Source organism: Lissotriton vulgaris, chromosome 9 (genome assembly GCF_964263255.1).
Source record: "Lissotriton vulgaris chromosome 9, aLisVul1.2, whole genome shotgun sequence".
Classification (NCBI taxonomy): domain Eukaryota; kingdom Metazoa; phylum Chordata; class Amphibia; order Caudata; family Salamandridae; genus Lissotriton; species Lissotriton vulgaris.
The window spans coordinates 290,524,008-290,545,307 of NC_141697.1; positions in this window are offsets into that span (position 1 = coordinate 290,524,008).

Sequence of the window (21,300 nt, forward strand, 5' to 3'; positions counted from 1 at the left end):
CCGTCACAAGCACAGGTCAACCGACGCTGGTGACGGAGCGGCTCCGTCACCAGCATGCGGCCGCCGCGCGGCCGCCCCACCCTCTTAACACTGCGGCGGAATAGCCGCCGCAGTGAAGGGGTTAAAGAGAGGAAACGGAGCAGCATAATAATGAACAGTGTGAAGTACAATTGATGCAAAAATTTACAGGAATATAAGAAAGGTAAAATAGTTACAATAAGCAAACTATAAGAAAAGAAGGGAGAGAAAGGAATAAAAAAGGGGAGGGGGAAAGAATACATTATTACATTGCAATAGAGAACAGTGAAATATGAAGTTAAAACACTGTAAGCAGAATAAACAGGCAGTAGATAAGCACTACAATATCATTAAACCATCAAAAACGAAGCAAAAGGACAACAGGGTATAATCACTGCAGTTTCTGGACATCGTCTGATGGGTTAGCAATAGGTATAGTGTTGAAGCACAGAGAGGCAGACCAAGATAACAATGTAGTAAGAGGAAGCCATAACAAATCTCTTTTAATGGCGAGAGAAACGGGATTAACATAGTTAGTGTCAAGTCTACAATGGAAACAAACAGCATTCCACCAAGCCTTGACCATTACGTTATCAGCATGTTTCCAATTGGAAGTTATTAAATGAAGGGCAATAGCTAAAAATAAATTCAACAATCGAAAATTGGATGGTGACTGAGGCCATAGGGAGGAAAGTTAACCCAGAGAAAAAGTAGATAAGGAAAAGGGAAGATTAACTTTAAAATTGCCAGAATTGAGAGATAGGAAGGCATTCAAAAAGCATGTATTTTAAATCAGCAAAAGGGGCGGGCGGGACCAGCATGAGGAAGGGGTAGTGGATGAAAAAGAAGCTAATGTCGCAGAGCTACATAGTAGAGGCTGATAAAATAAAGGGTCTGGGTGGTATTGGCAGCTTGGGAAGTTTTGTGGATCTTAAGCAATAATTCGTACCAAATGGAGGTCGGCCAACACTGTAATAAATCCTTCTCCCAAGCCAACTCAGTCTTAGATTTCTGTCTCGCAAAATTGGACAGCAAATATCTATAGATAGAACATGCTGAAGGAGAGGTGTTTAATAAGGGAAAAATTGTAGAGCAAGTGAGGGGAGGAATACAGAAATGTGGAAGATTAAGAAGGTATTGAATGAGAGAGGGAATTAGAAGATTATATTGAGTTTTGAAGGTATTAGGAAGAGAGAATCGAGATTGAAGATCGGGAAAGGATAAAGGAGCTAGATTGTTCACAAGCTGTGAAATCCAGATCAAACCCCTAGAGCGCCAAGATTTCAAATAAATGGGGTGATTTTTGATTCACAAAGATTTATTATGCCAGATGGGGTGGTTAGACAATGAAGTCGTTGAAGGGTAGAAAGAGGGCAAAAGAGGTGATAAAAGTTTACAAGTATGAGCAATAACAGAAGGGTGTAAAGAAGAAATAGAATGAGTAAAAGCAAGAAGTTTCTGAAAGTCGAAAGGGGAGATATGACATTTTTCTGTACTTAGCCATACTGGAGTATAGGTGAGGGGATTAATGGAAATCCAACGGGAAGCTTGCTTAAGGGAAAAAGCAAAGTGTTAAGATTTGAATTCAGGGAACTTAAGACCTCCATGGTATTTATCTTTTTTAGTGTGGACAAAGCTGTACGAGGGCGTTTGTTATTCCTAAGAAATTTAATTAAAAGCGATTCCAGCTTCTTGAAATAATAATCAGGAATATGCACAGGAATCATAGAAAGGGAATAAAGAATTAAAGGATTAAGCATCATCTTAATAGACTCTAATCGACCCCACCAAGAAAGGAAGAGAGGGTGCCATCTGGTAAAGGAATCACTTAACGTTTTAGTAATATGATTAAAATTCAATTTTAAGGTTTATGGGATATTCAATGAAAACCATAAACCTAAGTACTTTATCTTAGAGGGTTACCAGGTAAAGCCAGAATGAAGAAAAGAATGCTTAAGACACAAAAAATTAAGGGGAAAGACTTCACATTTATCCTGGTTACTGCGATAGCCGTATACATGGGAAAAGAGGTCCACCTGATGTAAAAAGGGAGGCAGAGAAGTATCCGGGTTAGAACAATACAAAAGGATATCATCCGCATATATGAACAACTTAACATGGTGAGGACCGAGCTGAAAGCCGGTAATCTGAACATCCTGTCTAATTTTAGTTAAAAAGGGTTCCAATGCCATTATGAACAAAAGGGGGACAGGGGACAGCCCTGTCGCACTCCTCTAAAAAGAAAGAAGTAAGATGACATTTTACCATTAACAAAAATAGAAGCCTTAGGGTCAGAATACAAGAGGGAAATCAAGGAGATCAATTTAGGAGGAAAGCCAATCCATTTCAATGCCTCTTTAATTTCTGATACGCAATTACATGGGCCATGGTTGTCATCCGAACATTTTCCTTTTTGTTTGCAGTGGAACTGATCTGTTGGTAACAATGCCATTGTAGTGAGCTTTAGAACAATGTCCCACTGCTTATATGATAGTCATATCTAGCCTTCCATAACACATAACAGTTCTATTTCTCAATTTAACGGGTATTGCTGTCTCATTGTCTCCCTTTTCTCACTGCATATTACCTCTATATATCCTAGTCTCCCTACAACTCTTTCTTTTGTTATTTGGCTCATTGATTCCAGTGCTCTAGTTCCTAGTCAGAACTCTTGGTTTCAGTTATATGACCTTAGATATAGCCAGTTCTGGACTTTCCGGTCCTGGTCTCTGTCTTCAAGACTCACCTGATTCCAAATAGAGTGTAACACTATTTTCTAGTATTCATAATGTTATCCCAAACTGAGAGGTTGTTGCAAAGAGCATGCTGACAGCCATGCATCCTCATAAGCAGCAGATGGAGTCATGAAATAGCTGCCCCTTCCTCTCTCTACGTTAGGCACTTACTGTGACTTCACTATCATAGTGGGCAAAGCCGTGCACACACTAGCACCCTGAATTCCCCTTCACCCCATCTGTCCTCATGCTTATTGGTTTAACAACCAATAGTTGGAGCTGCTTCTTCCCCAGATCAAAAGCACATGAAATTGCTCAAACCCAGCTGACTGGTATGTGGAGATTCCGCTGAATTAGAGTGAAGTGGTATTCTGTGGAGTAGGTAGGAGAAGGTAGTAAGTACTGAAAATACAAACTGAAGAGAGAAAAATGATGGAGCAGAGGAAGAGAGAATGGATGAGAGAATCCAGTGAAAGAGGGACAAAATTAGTATAGGGGAGGAAGAAGAGGAGAGAGACTGGTGAAGACAAAGAGAGGAGAAAGGGTAGGATTTAGTCTACAGTAGGAAGGGAGATTGCATGTGAAGGGGCATGAGATGAAAGAAGATAGAGTACAGTAGGGAAAGAAATGGAGAGATGGTGAGGTAAAAGAGGAAATTGAGGGAAACAATCAATCAATCAATCAGTCAAGCATTTGTATAGCGCGCTACTCACCCGGAGGGTCTCAAGGCGCTTGGGGGAGGGGGGTCCTCTACTGCTCGAACAGGCAGGTCTTGAGATGCTTCCTGAAGGCGAGGTGGTCTTGGGTCAGGCGGAGGTGGATGGGGAGGGAGTTCCACGTCTTGGCAGCCAGGTAGGAGAAGGATCTTCCTCCCGTTGTGGCTCTTCGGATGCGGGGGACGGTGGCGAGGGCGTGGTTGGTCGTTGAGGTGTCTTGGGCCTTGGTTTTGGAGGGCTTTGTGTGCGTGGGTGAGGAGGCGGAATGTGATTCTCTTGCTGACGGGGAGCCAGTGTAGGTTTCTCAGGTGTGCGGAGATGTGGCTGTGTCGGGGGATGTCCAGGATGAGTCGTGCTGAGGCGTTCTGAATGCGCTGGAGTCTTTTCTGGAGTTTTGCAGTGGTTCCGGCGTAGAGGGAGTTGCCGTAGTCTAGTCGGCTGGTGACGAGGGCCTGGGTGACTGTCTTCCTGGTTTCGGTGGGGATCCACCGGAAGATCTTACGTATCATGCGTAGGATGTTGAAGCATGACGAGGAGACGGCGTTGACTTGTCTGGACATGGAGAGGGAGAAGTCCAAGATGAAGCCTAGGTTGCGTGCGTGGTCTGTTGGTTTGGGTGCGCTGCCCAGGGCAGGGGGCCACCAGGAGTCGTCCCAGGCGGAGGGCGATGACCCCAGGATGAGGACTTCCGTCTTATCTGAGTTCAGTTTCAGGCGGCTGTACATCATCCACTCGGCTACGTCTTTCATCCCTTCGTGTAGGTTGGTTCTGGCGGTGGTGGGGTCGTTGGTGAGGGAGAGTATCAGCTGGGTGTCGTCGGCGTAGGAGATGATGTTGAGGTTGTGTTGGCGTGCGATGGCTGCGAAGGGGCTCATGTAGATATTGAACAGCGTGGGGCTGAGTGAAGATCCTTGTGGTACTCCGCAGTTGACTTCGGTGGCTTCTGATCTGAACGGGGGAGGCGGACTCTCTGTGTTCTTCCGGTGAGGAAGGAGATGATCCATTCCAGGGCCTTCTCCTGGATTCCGATGTTGTTGAGGCGCTGCACTAGGGTGCGGTTGCCGACCGTGTCGAACTCCGCGGAGAGGTCCAGGAGAAGGAGGGCTGCTGTTTCCCTGTTGTCAAGCAGGGTGCGGATGTCGTCGGTGGCTGCGATGAGGGCAGTCTCTGTGCTGTGGTTGGCCTGGAAGCCGGACTGCGAGTTGTCGAGGGATCCATTCGTCTCGAGGAAGGCGGCCAGCTGTCTGTTGACGGTCTTCTCGATGACTTTGGCAGGAAAAGGAAGGAGCGAGATGGGGCGGTAGTTTTTGAGGTCGGTGGGATCTGCTGATGGTTTCTTCAGTAGGGCGCTGAGTTCGGCGTGCTTCCAGCTCTCTGGGAAGGTGGCGGTGTTGAAGGAGGCGTTGATGATGTCCCGTAGATGGGGTGCGATGACGGAGTTGGCCTTGTTGAAGACGTGGTGCGGGCAGGGGTCAGTTGGTGATCCAGAGTGGATGGAGTTCATCGTGCGGATGGTGTCTTCGGTGTTGATCGGGGTCCAGGCACGGAGGGTGGTGGTGGGGGGCGTTGGTGCAGTCTTGGGGTGCGTCGGCTGTGTGCTGAGGCTGTTATGTATGTCTGCGATCTTGTTGTGAAAGAACGAGGCGAGCGAGTTGCAGAGGTCTTGCGATGGGATGATGTTGTTGTTTCCAGCGCTGGGGTTGGAGAGCTCTTTGACGATGTTGAAGAGTCCCTTGCTGTTGTGGGCGTTGTTGTCCAGTCGTTCCTTGAATGCGGTTTTCTTGGTGGCGTGGATCAGTTGGTGGTGTTTTCGGGTTGCGAGCTTGAGGGTGGTCATGTTGTCTGCAGTAGGGTCTCTGCGCCAGGCTTTCTCGAGGGCCCAGCAGTTCTTCTTGGAGCTCTTGAGTTAGTCGGTGAACCAGGAGGCTTTCTTGGTGCCGGGTCTGGCAGGGGGGTTTTTCAGTGGAGCGAGGTCGTCTGCGCAGTTGCTGATCCACCTCGTGAGGTTGTTGGCGGCTTGGTTGGGGTTCGCTAAGCTGGCGGGAGGGTTCAGGCTCAGGGATGTGGTGAGCTGGGCGGCTGTGATCTTGTTCCAGCTTCTGCGGGGGACCTGTTGCTGGTGGTGGTGGAGCGTGGTCCTTCTGAAGCTGAAGTGGACACAGCTGTGGTCTGTCCAGTGTAGTCCAGTGGCGTGGCTGAAGGCGATGTCCTTGCTGGAGGAGAAGACGGGGTCAAGCGTGTGGCCGGCGTAGTGGGTGGGGGTAGTCACCAGTTGCTTGAGTCCGAGGTTGGCGAGGTTGTCCAGCAGGGTGGTGGTGTTGCGGTCGTTGTTGTTCTCCAGGTGGGAATTGAGGTCCCCGAGGAGGATGTAGTCGGCGGAGGGGAGGGCGTGCGGGCTGATGAAGTCGGCGATGTCTTCGCTGAATTGTGTGCGTGGTCCCGGGGGTCTGTAGATGAGGGTGCCTCTGAGGGTGGTCTTGGGGTCGGTGTGGATCTGGAAGTGCAGGTGTTCGGCGGCTGTGAGGGTGTCGTCGGAGCTGGTCGTGATGCGGATGGTGTTCTTGTGGACGATGGCGATGCCTCCTCCTGTCTGGTTGACGCGGTCCCTCCGGGTGATCTTGTATCCGTCCGGGATGGCGATGGCGATGTCGGGCGCTGAGGAGGCGTTCATCCATGTTTCCGCGAGGAAGGCGTCATCTGGCGCTGTGGTGTCGAGGAGGAATGATGGAAGGGCAAAAGAGAAGCGTGAGGTTAGACAACATAAGAGAGAAGAAGGGAAAGTAGAATGCAAAAATGAAGGGAGGAGAGTAGTAAATGAGGCAGAACAAAGGGGGCAGAATAAAGCAGGAAAGGATTTGTGGAATGATTGGGAGGAAAGTGCAAGAATCTTATTGTGGCAAAGTGACATGTTGCTTTATGATGTGATGCAATGGCATACGGTTTGTTATCTATGGTCTGGCCTATGTTGTTTTGGTATGGTGGTGTATTTCTTTAGGAGAGTGTGGTAAAGAATAATGTGGAAAATTATGCTGTAGGATGGCATTGATCATTGTTGTAAGATATTGTAGGTGCATATAGCTGTAAAGTGGTAAGGTCTGGGAGCCATAAAGTGCTACAGTGTTAAGTTGAATGGTGAGGTGGTATGTTTAATTCTGAAGCAATTAGGGTTCCTTCTTCTGTGGTATTTTTTGACACTTCCATCTGTACTTATATGTATTTACATTGTTGTAGTTTTCTCTGCCTTTATACAAATTTAGTTTATGTTTTATGACTAAAATGAAGCAGCAGATTGTATATTTCTCTTCATAAGCCATAAATGTAACTGTTTCTTCGATACTTGTTGGGTTTTTATGTTAAAAGCATTAATATATGATACATCAGTACATTTGTATGAGAATATGATACTTGTAGAACACAGTCACATACATATCAGAAGCGGTTAGTGCTTTGCTAGGAAATCACTTTTCAAAACTCCCTTCCTTGCCCATTAGTAAAGTCCGTAATCAACTGGTAGGGAGGAGGAATTAAAGTCCATTCTATTCCCCAAACTCAATATATCAAGCAATCAAATGTGAGAATGGACACTTGTAACTACGTGACCGTAGGTTAGATTGAATCACCCTCATAAACGCTATGTTTTGCGTGCAGTGTATATCGGTTCTCCGCCCCACATACGCGTTATGGCATTGTCATTGGGTGTCCAAAAGTGCTGTATGCCAGCCTCATCCTGAGGCAACCTCTGGTTACGGTAGTAGTGTCCAGAGAAGTAGAGGAGGAACACCCCCAAAAAAAGAAGTGAGTGAAGGTGATTATTCAAAGGAAAAAAACCACCACAAAGAAGCTTTATTTTAAAAAGGTGAGATTTAATATAAAAAGGTGAGTAAAGTCACCTGACAGTGATAACTGGCAGCATTGATTATGGCTTGAAGGAGAAATAGTTTCTGTTTTTACCTACAATTAAAAATAAATACAAAAAGAACATTATACAATTTATTTTCTGGCTGTATTTATCTGTACAAATCAGTAAAAACTGAAAACTGGGAGCCTTAGATAATGAGCAATGTATCGCAGGATGAACCAGTATTGTGTTAGATTAAAACGTTTAGTGAGATGCAGTGCGTGGAATTATGTGGAGTTGTGTGGAGTGGCATACTGAAGTGTAAACATATTTGTTGTTGTGAGCAGTGAGGTGGTATGATGTGCCTCGGATGTGTTGTGGGCAGGACTGAGGAACAAGATGTTGCATATTAGTGCTGGACTAAGATATGCAGATAGTGATCTGTTGCAATGTGGTGTGGTCTGGATTAATTTGTGCTCTGATGCTGCGTGGAATGGTGCATGGTTCTATTTGGTTATTTGAAATGTAATAGTGGCTAATGTGCTGTGTTGATTTACAGACAGATTGTATGTAATGTATATCTTAATTTCATAGTATAGTACTGAGATGTGAGATTGTATTATATGGTGTGGCCTATCCTAGCCTAGCGATGAGTAGTGAGATGATGCCATAAACGATCTCAGGTGTATCTCTCTTTGTGTGCACTACTGGGTGATTTTATAACATCCTTTTCAATATCAAAGTATATTTTAGTATAGATTCTTATTTTCTATTATGTCTGTGTCAACATGGTGCCCCGAAACATGGCACCTTATTTACAAATGACTAAATCCGGGGTATACTTTCATATTCTGTTGTGCACTCATAGGCTTCTGGCTTAGAGCAGGTAGGTTAGTGGGGTTTAGTCTGTAGGATTATTGAGAAGTGAGAAAGAACGCCATCAAAACGTTGATGGTGGTTCAAACAAAGGGGCATATTATCAAGGGGGTTTATCTCCGCTTTTTTGGCTTTAAAAGCCAAGAAAGCGGAGATAAAATTATCTCCCTATTACGTAGCTGCCGCTAACACCAGTTAGCGACAGCTAGTAGGAGATAGCGACCATCTTGGGCCCCACTTTGCATATCAGTGATATTTATCACTAATGACATGCAAAGTGGGCGTGCCAAGATGTTAGCGACTGAAAACAGTCGCTAACATCGCTATCTCCTATTACCAACTTTTGGAGATATTCGCGCTAAGCGGGAATATCTCCAAAAGCTAACACCTGCCCTGAGCAGTTCTTAGCCATGTTATCCAATGGGAGGTGGATAACATGGCTAAGAGCATTAGCTCGCTAATGCATGAATATCGCTGACTTTTCAGCGATATTCATGCTTTGCGGCGATTTTTACCGCATTTGCGTTAAACCTTGGTAATACCAAGGTTTATTTGCGGTAAAAATCACCGCAGCGCTGCGGTAAATTTTTGTCTCTAACCACGCAATAGCGATAATTATCGCTATTGCTTGGTAATATGCCCCAAAGTTCTTTCAAAAAGGAGGTCAGGGAGATTTCATAGCACCTAGTGGTAATGTGCAATTTGTGAAGGTAAAAATGATAATTCATGAAATAAAAGGCAAAGGCTTTATTAACAGAAATGGTAATTTTGCCAATAACAAATCTAACAATGGGCAAGTGAAGTCAGGAGCTTGTCCACATTTATGGTAAAGAAGACTACTGGAAACAAATGTGTAGATTTTATGAGAATAGATTTCAAAATAAACTGCAAATGGGTCCTCAAATGCAACATAATATGAATCAGATGGCACAGAATGGCTTAATGCATTAACCTTAACATTTTTGCATTTTATTTTTCACACAGATTTTTGAGAGACTATGGGCCAGATGTACGACCATTTGGAATTGGTGGTTGTAAGTTGCGAGTCGCAATTTGTGAGTCACAATTCCAAATGTACAACAGTGTCAGAGACACTGTTAGCGATTCCCAATAGGGTCACAAAATGCGAGGCTCCTCAATAGTCATGAGGCACTCGCATTTTGCGACCCAGTTTATCATGGCTGGCCCTCCCAGGGATGCTGGCTAGCTGGGCTCAGCAGAACACCATGTCTGGGACTGCTTTTAAATAAAACAGCTTTTTTTTAAATGCAGCCCGTTTTCCTTAAAGGAAAACGGGATGCATTTAAATATATATATATGTACGTTTTCGTTTCATTTATTTAAGGGCAGGCAATGGTCCCTGGGACCACTGCCTGCCCTTAAAAATTATTTTCGCATGCATTTGCAAAGGGGATGGGGTCCCCTGGGGACCTCTTCCCATTTGCAATTGCATTACCACGTACTTGAAGTAGGTGGTAAATTGCAACTGTTTTCTGACCACAATTGCGGTTGCAAAACAGTCATACATAGGACTCAGAGTCGCAATTAAGAAGGGACGCCCTTAAAACACCCCTTCCTAATTGGGAGTCGCAGACGTTATTTAGAGAGTCGCAAATAAATTGCTACTCACTAAAAGCGTTTGCACATGGCTCTGTTGGGTTTTTACATGCCCAAACGGGTCTCATACCTGCTTGCACATGCAAAAATGGGTCGTACATCTGGCCCTATATTTTTAACAGAAAGAAGATGGCTTCATGTAAAAAAACTATTTTGCTTAGCTTGTAAAATATTGTTCACGATTTTTATTTTAACAGAACAAATTGGAATCTTATTGTGTTTATGATTTCCTAATGATTAGGTTTCAAATCATATAAATATTACACAGCATAATAAGATTACTGCAGATAGTATGTTAGATTATAGAGATTTTGCAGGAAAACTACAGAGAAAATACTTATGCCAATTTGGCTTATTGATCCCAAAGAGATTATGAATGTTTCTAACTGCTATATCTGCACGTATTTACCAGATTCTGTTTCAGAAGGTGTCACATTTATACAGCTTCCTCTTACCTATAAATTATTGTGTGATTTCTTCTGGGTAAAAATGTGAATCAAGTTTTTGTCAGAAGACTATGAAGTAGAGTATAATGTTTCTATAGATCATATGCCTGTAGTTGTAAAATTAGACCCCTCTACTTAATATAATAGTCACATTATGTTTGTAATTCTAATATTAAAGGGATAAATGAGAAGAGTGAGTGTACAATGACTGGTGCTCAAGATATATTGAAAGAAGAGTGAAATGTAGTATGAGTGGTGCTGAAGGAAGTGAGTTGTGTGTATGATGCGAGCAAGAGTTGATTGATGGGATCCTTCAACTATGATTTGTATTAGTGTGTAAAGTTATAATTATAAAGTTGATTGAAATGTTATGTTGAGTTAAGGCCCTATATTTAGTGGTCTTTATTACATTTGTAATAAAACAGCTTATTTTAACATGCCAAGTAGTTGGGTAGAATCTTGTTTTTTAGATTTGGTATTTCCTATGATATACCATCTGAATAGGTTGAATTAAATGAATTATAAAGGAGAGATTCTTGGGCTGTGTCACGCTATTTTGGATGTGTTTGGATTGATAATTGGTGTGGCTTTGATTAATTCTGAGATTAGAAAGTTGTCCACTTTGTTAGAAAATTTAAAATGAATGAAGAATTGTTTGCCATTCAACAATGTTGATTCAGAATAATCGTTTTAGATATGGTTTGTAGAAGAAAATGTGGGGTCCGTCATGTGGCTAATGTTCTGCAATGTTGTACTTTTGTGTCAGGTAATAGATTGACCATTAAAAGATATATTGATAATGCAACTAATGTTAGACCTGTCATCCTTAGTCTGGTCATCCCCCGTACTTACTTCTGCCTATTTGCTTCCTTGTTTTGCTGATCCTTTCCGTTGGCCTTAGGGCTCTAAGCCTTTTACCACTAATGACCAGTGCTGAAGTGCATGTGCTTCTCCCCTAAACATAGTAACATTGGTGTATACCCATTTGACATATTTAGTTTACTTGTAAGTACCTTGTAAAGTTGTATACCATATACCCAGTGCCTGTAGATTAAATGCTATTTGTGTGCCTGCAGCAATAATCGTGCCACCCTCACAAGTAGCCTTTCAAACCTGTCTCAGGCCTGACACGGCAAGGCAGGTGTATGCAGTTTACTGCCACTTTGACTTGGCATTTAAAACTATTCCCCAAGCCTTAAACTCCACTTTTATTACACAAAATTCACCCCTAAGTTAGGCCGTAGGTAGCCCTAAGGGCAGTGTGTTGTGCAAGTAAAAGGTAGGACATACGTTTACACTACTGGACCTCTGAAAAACTCTGCCAGGAGTAAAGACTGCTGTGCTATAAGGATTGTCGCTCTGCTTGACTGCTGTTCTGGATTAACTGCTTTTCTGCTTTGTTATGCTATGCTACCCTGCTCTCTGCTGATCTCTGCCTTGCCGTGGTCAAGGATTAGACCCATCTCTATTGAACCCAGAGTGACTCCAAGGGCTTTCTGACTTACCCCCTGTTCTGAAGTCTCAGGGCCAACAAAGACTTCCTTGAACCATTCAGCAACACCTGAACTCTGTCATCTGTGAGTCCTACCCTGCCAAGTGGTGCCAATCTGGTCCTGGGCCCTGTAAAGGTGATTTCTGCTAGGCTGATCCATCAACACTGATGCATCAACGACTTTGTGCTGATTGAAACTGAAGCATGACCCTTCGATGCGGCTACGGCTCAATGACATCACTTCAACGGATTGTGCTGCTTAACGACAACAGACTGCACGGCTCCACGATGACACATCACCTGCATCGTAAAGGATTTTGCTGCTGAAGCCTTTATGGACTGCGCAGAACAGAATGGAGGCATCACATTTATCCACGGGATCAACGGCAAACTATCACCTCCTCCGCTCCTTGCAATGAGTCTTTGACGTGACACTTCCTCCATTCAATGTACTTTTTCAGTGGGACCTACTTGAGTCCTGTAGCTGGCCTGCCCTCCATCGTGATCAGTCTGAACTTTGAATTTACACTGGTCTAGCATGACCAGATGTCCCCAGTTAGCGATTTATGACTGTAAGCACTATAATTTGATTGAATCTTTAAAAATTAATAACTCTGGTTCTACATATTGGATTTTTGTCGTTTTGGTCTTGTTTTACTCATAAATATATTATCTATTTTTCTAACCCTGTGTGGGGTATTTTTGTGGTATTGTCCTTGTGTTACTGTGTGTGTGTGTGTGTGTGTGTGTGTGTGTGTGTGTGTGTGTGTGTTGCACAAATACTTTATACATTATCTCTTTAGATAAGCCTGACTGCTCTGAGCCAAGCTACCTGATGGTGAGCACAGGTAATCTTTCAGTATGTATCTAGCTTACTTCAACTAGAGCCGTGGTCTCTGCTTGGACAGGGTTCATACCTCTGCCATCAAGAAACCCCACTTCTAACATCTATCATGTCAAGTGAACTTCATTATTTGGACAAAAATGTTGTGGGGAAACAGTTGGTGAATGGCTCAGTGAAATTAGGAAATAATTTAATTAGATGAGTGAATGGATTACTGACATTGGCGGTGGTTTATTATATAGAGTATTATTAAAATTATTATACTATCTTTAATTGTAATGGACAAAGTATTAATATTTAAGCTTTTTAAAGTTACAGGTCAAAAAACAAGCGTGGTTGTGAAAGGAAGAAGTTGACAATAAGGAAGAAAGAAGAGATCAATAATGATGATTCCAAATCCAGAGTGTAAAATGAATTGAAGGCCTCACAGAACAATATGTTGAAGGAGCTAACAATAATGAATGAAGTATTATAGTGTAGTGTGATAATTATTTTGATAAAATTAACAGGGGGAAATAGTGACATTTTTTAACTAATTAGAAAATAATGCCTTGTTTAGGCATGGTGTCATTAGCATGACTCGGCATAAGAAAGCTTGCAATAGCATTTATTTATTCATACTTGCAGAAAGAAATATGCCCTTTTATTTTAAGTGAACAAGCATTTCCGCCTGCATCTCTTTGTTTGCTTTTCTATTTCAGAAAATTTGCAAAAAAGAAGGCTCATCAATGGTCTCTGGATTAATTGTATTAATGTGGGTTCTTCGGGAAGAATGACACGTGAGGCTAGAGGTGTCTCTAGTCTCATCCCTTAGCAGGCACACACATTGTTGTCTTTAGTGAAAACAAAAAGACTTCCACTCAAAGGGTTTGATTAGAATTTAGTTGTATTTCTTGTGAATTATATTTTCAGTTTCTTCAATTTTTTCAAAAGTTCATTTGTACATTTTGAAGGACTTTACGAACAATTTCTTAGTTCAGGCAATGTCTATGTTGTACATCCAATGCATTTCGGGCATTTTACTATGCCCTTCATCAGGGATTTGACACTGTGAATAATAATGTGAATGACCATTAGTGCGGGGATAGAACATGTGAATAAACATACTATTAAAATGAGCATACTTTCAAATCAAACGTGCTGTGCATTTTCAATTATGTATACAAATATTATGCAGTTTGTGACAAGTGGCATTAAACCCCTAAAAACGCTAAATTGAAACATAATGTCGGCGTGTCACTTACGTGCCTGGCGGTAAAGAAGGCTTGATTCTGTCAAGGGATAAGGAAAATACATTCGCGGTAAATGGTCTGCTCGCGTTATGAAAGCAGTGGAATTTAAGCACCTTATCGTGCGTGTAACTAACCTGAAATAAGGTTTAGAAAGGTTCCGATGTGGTGTTCATCTCAAAAAACGCCAGCAAGACACTGCTTGCCGCGTTTACCTAATTTGAAAGTTTGCCGGTCACGTAACGCCGTGTTGTGGCGCGTCACGTGAGGGGGGCGGGAATAGAGGCGATTAAGATGTTGTTACTTCAGATTGATAATGCGATCCAAGTAACGCTTTAACGATAATACTGGTAAATTATGCCATTATGTTGTGAGGCACGTTATATTAAATGTGGAAGTGAAAAAGATAAAAATGAGAATTAAAGCGGGATGGTGGTTAGAAAGGAAGGTCGGGGATCGAACTCCTGAGGTGGGAGGTGCAAATAGGTGTCACGAACGTGTTGAGGCAACTGGGAAGTAGGTGAAAACTAGGGAAAATGTTGTGATGTGAGGTATCAGTGTCTGATATTTACATGAACAAACACAGTGACAACATAGTTCGATCTATTGAGCAAATATTTACAGATAGCACGAAAGCTCAATTCTATCATTTAAACCACTTGGTTTCTGGGTTGACAATTTCTGAATCCAAAAGTTCTCTCTTTTAAGGAGATGTTTGTTATTGTCTCTTCCCTCCAACTTATCAACTGTTTCTAGGATAATAAATTTGATTTGTGACACATTATGATTCTCTTCCACGAAATGTGAGGATAGTGCTGATTTCAGATTTTTTAACCTGATATTAGACTTGTGTTCCGTGAGACGCACCTTGATGCGTCGTTCAGTCTTGCCCACGTAGATCTTGCCACATGGGCACTTAATTCCGTAGATCAAATTACTTGAGTCACAGGTTGCTTTGACCCTTAGTTTGATAGGGTTGCCTTGTCGGGGATGGTTGATAGTGTTTCCTTTTATTATGGAATTACAGTTACCGCAGTTGAGGCAAGGTTTCGTTCCTGTGAAGGCTATGTCTTTCTTCGGTTTGTATTGAAGGATTTCCCCCAAGTTTTTGGCCCTGGTGAAGGCAAATAGAGGTGGTTGACAAAACGAATCTTTAAAGTCTGGTTCAATACTTAAAATTGGCCAATGTCTCAGAATAGCTTGTTTGTATTTTTTGGTCACTGTTGAATATTTAGAGACAACTACTGTACGTGTTTGTTCGTTTTTTTCTTTTGGTGTTAAGAGTTTAGTTCTATTGATGTGGTCAATTCTTTCTTTGGTTTCTTTCAGTAGTGTTTGGGGGTAACCTCTATTGGAGAATTTGTTGGTCATCTCTTCAAGTCTTCTGTTAAGTGTATCTTCTTCAGAGGTGATGCGTTTGACTCTAGCCATCTGGGAAAATGGAAGGTTCCGTATCAGATTTGGTTCATGAAAACTTGAATATAGCAACATATTGTTTCTGTCTGTCGGTTTGACATGCAGATCCGTTGTATATCCATGTGGGGTGATGGATACTTTCACATCCAAAAAGTTAACTGAACTGTCTGAAATATTCCAAGTTAATTGGATCCGTTGATCTATTGCGTTAAATTTTGTAAGTTCAGCTAGTAATGTTTCCTCGGTGTTGGTCCAAATCATAAAGTAATCATCTATGTATCGGATTATCATCCTTAGGTTGTTAGTCCATGCTGTCTTCGTTAGGATATGTTGGTGTTCATACCAGTGCATGAAGATGTTAGCATACACGGGTGCGGCCGAATTGCCCATGGCCATCCCGGTGAGTTGTTGGTACCATTCTTCTTTGACTTTAAAATAACTGTGATACAAGGTAAAGTACATTAGTTCCATTAGGAACGTCTGTAGTTCTTGGTCCAAGTTTGTGTTCAAAAGTGCTGCTTCCATTGCCTCAATCCCCATATCATGGGGTATGCTCGTATATAAGCTGCTGACATCTGCAGTGCATAGAATTACCTTTTCATCTGGGTTCCATGGTATTTGTTGTAACTTCAGTATGAATTGTGTGGTGTCCTTGATGTACGTGTGTGTGGATTGTACTGAAGGTTGTAGATATTTATCGATCAATTGGCCTATTGGTTCATGCAGGCTTCCTCGGGTGGAGACAATGGGTCTCATCGGTGGGTCCCTGATATTTTTGTGAATTTTGGGTGTCATGCGTAATGTTGGGCTTCTTGGATTGAGAGTTATGAGAAAGTTTTTGGTTCTTTCAGTTATAACTCCCTGTTTGTGTGCTCCATCGATGATGGTCCTAAGAGTTTTCATATATTCCGTGGTTGGGTTGTTATCCAATTTGCGGTAGGTGTTACTGTCTGTGATATGTTCAATTACTTTGGTGTCTTACATCTTGGTGTTCATGATTACGATTGCTCCACCTTTATCAGCTTTCGTGAATGTGGTTAGTTCATTGGCTGCCAATTTCTTTAACGTATCCTGATCCTTTTGTGTAATGTTCATCGATTTGGGTTTAGTGTGCTTGATCTTGCTAAGGTCTTGTTTAACTATGTTTTCAAAAAGATCCAGCGTTTTGTGGCTAATTGGTGCTTGAAAAGAGCTTTGAGGACGTAATCCCAGCAATTGATCTTTCTCTTACACGCACGATAAGGTGCTTAAATTCCACTGCTTTCATAACGCGAGCAGACCATTTACCGCGAATGTATTTTCCTTATCCCTTGACAGAATCAAGCCTTCTTTACCGCCAGGCATGTAAGTGACACGCCGACATTATGTTTCAATTTAGCGTTTTTAGGGGTTTAATGCCACTTGTCACAAACTGCATAATATTTGTATACATAATTGAAAATGCACAGCACGTTTGATTTGAAAGTATGCTCATTTTAATAGTATGTTTATTCACATGTTCTATCCCCGCACTAATGGTCATTCACATTATTATTCACAGTGTCAAATCCCTGATGAAGGGCATAGTAAAATGCCCGAAATGCATTGGATGTACAACATAGACATTGCCTGAACTAAGAAATTGTTCGTAAAGTCCTTGAAAATGTACAAATGAACTTTTGAAAAAATTGAAGAAACTGAAAATATAATTCACAAGAAATACAACTAAATTCTAATCAAACCCTTTGAGTGGAAGTCTTTTTGTTTTCACTAAAGACAACAATGTGTGTGCCTGCTAAGGGATGAGACTAGAGACACCTCTAGCCTCACGTGTCATTTATATAGTAAGACGCCGTTGGGCCCTCGGAGTCACCTTGCGGAGCACCAGTAAACCTTAACCTACATTATTCAACATAGAGTGTTCACCTTTTCAACAAACTACAGGCTGTGCATCTACCAACCATTGTCTACTTCCTCGGGAAGAAGCCATGCTAAGGATGTTCCTGCCTCTAAAACTATTAAAGTTCTTTGCTCGAGAGTATTCTAGGACCAGTCATTAACTCAACTATTGCTTAAATGTTGTCATTTCCTATGAACACCTCATTCATTATTATGCAGTAGGTTTTTCTAGATGTTTCTAATTGAATGTGTTTCTAGTATTAGATGTGAGCCTCGCTGCCGATTTCCAGCAGCAAAAAGTCGCCGAAATTCAAGGTAATCTCGGGAACATGGAGCTGAGTTCCCGCGACCGCCTTTTTGCTTCTTATTACTGCAACACAATTTCTAGATAGCCCTCAGACAGAAACAAAGTTGTAGCCCAGTTTCTCCTCACCCCCCTACAAGCTGTGAGGAGATGAGGTTGTAGCCACCATTTTAGGATGTGCGTGCCAATTAAGATGAGCATATACACAGCCATCAACAGTTTTTACGCAACATTTATATCTCTCTATGGGTTTTATACCATGTTATGAGAAGGCATGTGTAAAAATACATTGCAACATTCATATTTGCAGAAGAGATAGCTCTGTGACCAAGGAATTAGGTTTTACCAAGATATATACCAGTACCTTTAGCAAAAATAGCTGAAGTGACTCTTGTTGTGCCTCCTTAACACCTTCAATTTATCTCATTGACAATTTTTGTGAAGCCACCTCATTTAGCAGTATATTGCTCTCGAGCAAATTTCTCAGGTACTCCGCCTTAGGATTTACACACGTTGATGGGTAGGACGAAAAAATCTCTTCTACCTACATCACAGCCAAAACGTACTTTTCTCAAGAACTCAACGGTCTTGTCAGAACTTTCCAAACTGGAGTGCTCAGATCTCCTTCAAACAGATAGTGAAAATATTGCCATGGATTCCTCGCAAGCACAGCAAGTAAAGTCAAACGTGAAATGCCTAAAAAAAGATCCCTCCTCGCCACCCAAACCAGGTTCCTCAGTTTCCATGGGATTGTTACTTCAGGAGATAAGAGCTCTTCGACCCTTTGCTGAAGAAACAAACTCCAAATTGCAAATCCTCTCCGATAACTGGTCACAACTTCATACCAGGCTCACAAATGTAGAACAGAATGTTTCCTCCTTTGGGGAAACCACCAAAACCGTCAACATGCTACACTCTCAAATTTCTAGTTCTCCAGAAGCAGGTCGAGGACCTTGAAAATTGCAACAGAAGAAATAATTTGTGTATTTATGGCCTGGCAGAGGGACTTGAAGGCACAGACACAATTGCTTTCTTCAGCTCCTTCCTTCCCAAGATTCTACACCTGTCAGAGGATACTACATTGAATATTCAAAGGGCCCACAGATTAGGCAGCTTATCAAGCAACACCTTGTCTCCACAGAGACCAAGAGGAGTCATCCTTTACTTTCTAGAGTACACAGACTTATTGAAGGTGCTGGCAGCCGCTAAAGCTATTAAACTGATTTCTTGGTCTGGATCTACATCATACTTTGCACAGGACTACTCTAAAGTCACAGCAGCCAGACGCAAGTCGTTCCTCGACATGAGATCAGATCTCCGCTCTATGGGGGCTAGAAATGGTCTTTTTCATCCGTGCCTTCTTAAAGTCACCTACAATAACAAAACAACAACATAGGAGGATCCAGTACGTCTGCATAGTTTCATCAATGCACACAAATTGGATCATATGGATTCTTCAAGATATTCCTCCTCACGTATTACTTGATCTTCATTTACTTTACTTATAAATCGTAACACTCTCTTTGATTGTAGATTTGTTGACATCTCATATTTTCGCTGGACTTATAGTCTTGTTACCTTTGAATTCCTTGTTGCTGATGTTTGATCTTGTTATTCTCATGCTCATCTTTTGAATACAAACCAATGCACAACATTTTCTTTTATGTTTCCACAGTAATATACCTGTTATGGTGTGTTCCCCTCCGGTTCAATTTAGTCCTCACTTGATGTCCAGTCTGTTCCATGTGGCCCTACCCACCCTCACTTCCATGTGCCCTTCATGTAGATATGTTCTTGTTTTGTTCGTGAGAATGTCTCTGGTTTTGTCTCTCGTTCTTTATGCAGCATCTCCCTTATTTCTCCAATGCACTCCACAATTTCTGTTCACATGCCTTCCTGATGTCATCAATTTATCTTTTGTTCTCTGTTTTGTCTTACAATTCTTCTCTTCTCTTGTTTCTGGTGTCATTTATAATCTGCAAAATGTTGATTTGGATGGGTGCACAGCTGGTGTGTTTATTCGTTATTTGTTGTTTTGTGGGTTCACCGCAGGTGGCGTTATTACCCCTAAAATGCCTCTGTAAATGATTAGGACGTGATTCCAGTGGGTCACTGGGACTATCCCTGAGGGAACACCCGGTTCTCCTCTCTGTGAATAAGAGGATTCCACACAGTTTTGTCAATAATATTGAAGAGATTCTTTTATTCTTTGTAATATTCTTCAAAAAAGTTCATCTGAGTTATTCCATGTTCCATAAATAAGGCATTATTATATTTAAATCATATCCAATGCATTTCAGGCTTGTACATAGCCCTTCATCAGGGAATAATACTGTTGAAAAAATAAAAGTATAACATGTTTGAGGTCATTGTGTGACTTAGTGGTAGAATCACATAACAGGTTAAATGCATTGTATTGTATTAGCCATCTGATCTCTAATATCGAAAACGCAGTAAGAGTCAAGCTTATGGTCATTGTGTTATGTTATGGTAAAATCACGCAACAGTTAAATGCATTATATTGTATTAGCACAGTAAAGAATCATGACAAAATGACAATACTTTAAGACTGAAAACTTACATGCCTGTCCTTGTTCGTAGTTGTTTAAACGCTAAAAATAAAATGGAAAAATAAAAGTTTGTAACTATCTAGAGTTCGCATACCATCAAAAAAATGGTATCTAATGTATTGTCATAATTAACTAACCTGTCACGCATGAAACTTGTCAATTTCAAGAAAAATGGTACGAAATCCTAAATAATTGTTCACTGGACCTTATCCTTTTGATTATAGAGGAGTTATCAGAAATTTTAGAGGAACTTACCAAGGAAATAGCGGAAGTATCAACAGAATTATCTGTTCTAATGTCTAAAGACGAATTAACAAAAACATTAGAGGAAATACAAATTCAAATGGACAAACATACCAGGGACATCAATAAGAGAAAGATTCGTAAATATAAGAGGGATACCCTTGACTACCGCCTTGGAGAGGTATACACCTGGGCAGAGGTGTATGCTTGCAATCGAGCAAACAAACCTTATACATCTCACACTGAAACATCCTCATCAGACAGTCATACATCACAAAGAACCAAACAAGTACCGCAACCAACTAAAAAAATGGAACAACCTACCACCAGTGGGCTGCAGTCAGTAACAAGAACAGACTCAGAACAAACAGAACAACCAACTGCAAGTGCCCAAACTGAGCCGAGTCATTTTTTAGAACAAGGCCAATCACAAAAAGGCGACCCAGGCGAGGAAAGAACAAATGAAAAAGAAAAGGAGAAGGACAAAGAACCACCAACCACGAGGCGCGTATCTGGTGCCAACAAGGACAAGAAGAAGACACCGAAGATCAATTAGTCATTAATATCAGCAATTATCCATTAAATATTCATGAAAAACAATTGTTACAAAAAGGCACATCCTTCGTGCCAACACACAACACAGATAATTTAGAGCTGGAAGTCAGCTTTTTCAAGCTAATGCGAAAAATTTGTCTACGACACTTTTTTGATAATGTGCTACCAAGACCCACAACACAAGAAGCAGATCAATTACAAGGATTAAGACCTCCTAGTTCCTTTCAGGCGCCCATCAACAACGAAACAATAGACATTAAAGAAAAAATGGTCAAACGGGATCTAACTAAAATTAAACCTCACCAACATGGTACTAAGAATATTACACAAAAGGATTTGGATACTTTAAGGAAATTATCTACCAACGAAGAAATCATCTGCACCAAAGCAGACAAAGGAGGTGCAATAGTCATAATGAATCGCACCATGTATGAACAAAAAGTATCTGAACACATCATGGATACCAATACATACATGAGATTAGACAAGAACCCCACCACTGAATTCATGCAAACCTTGAAAA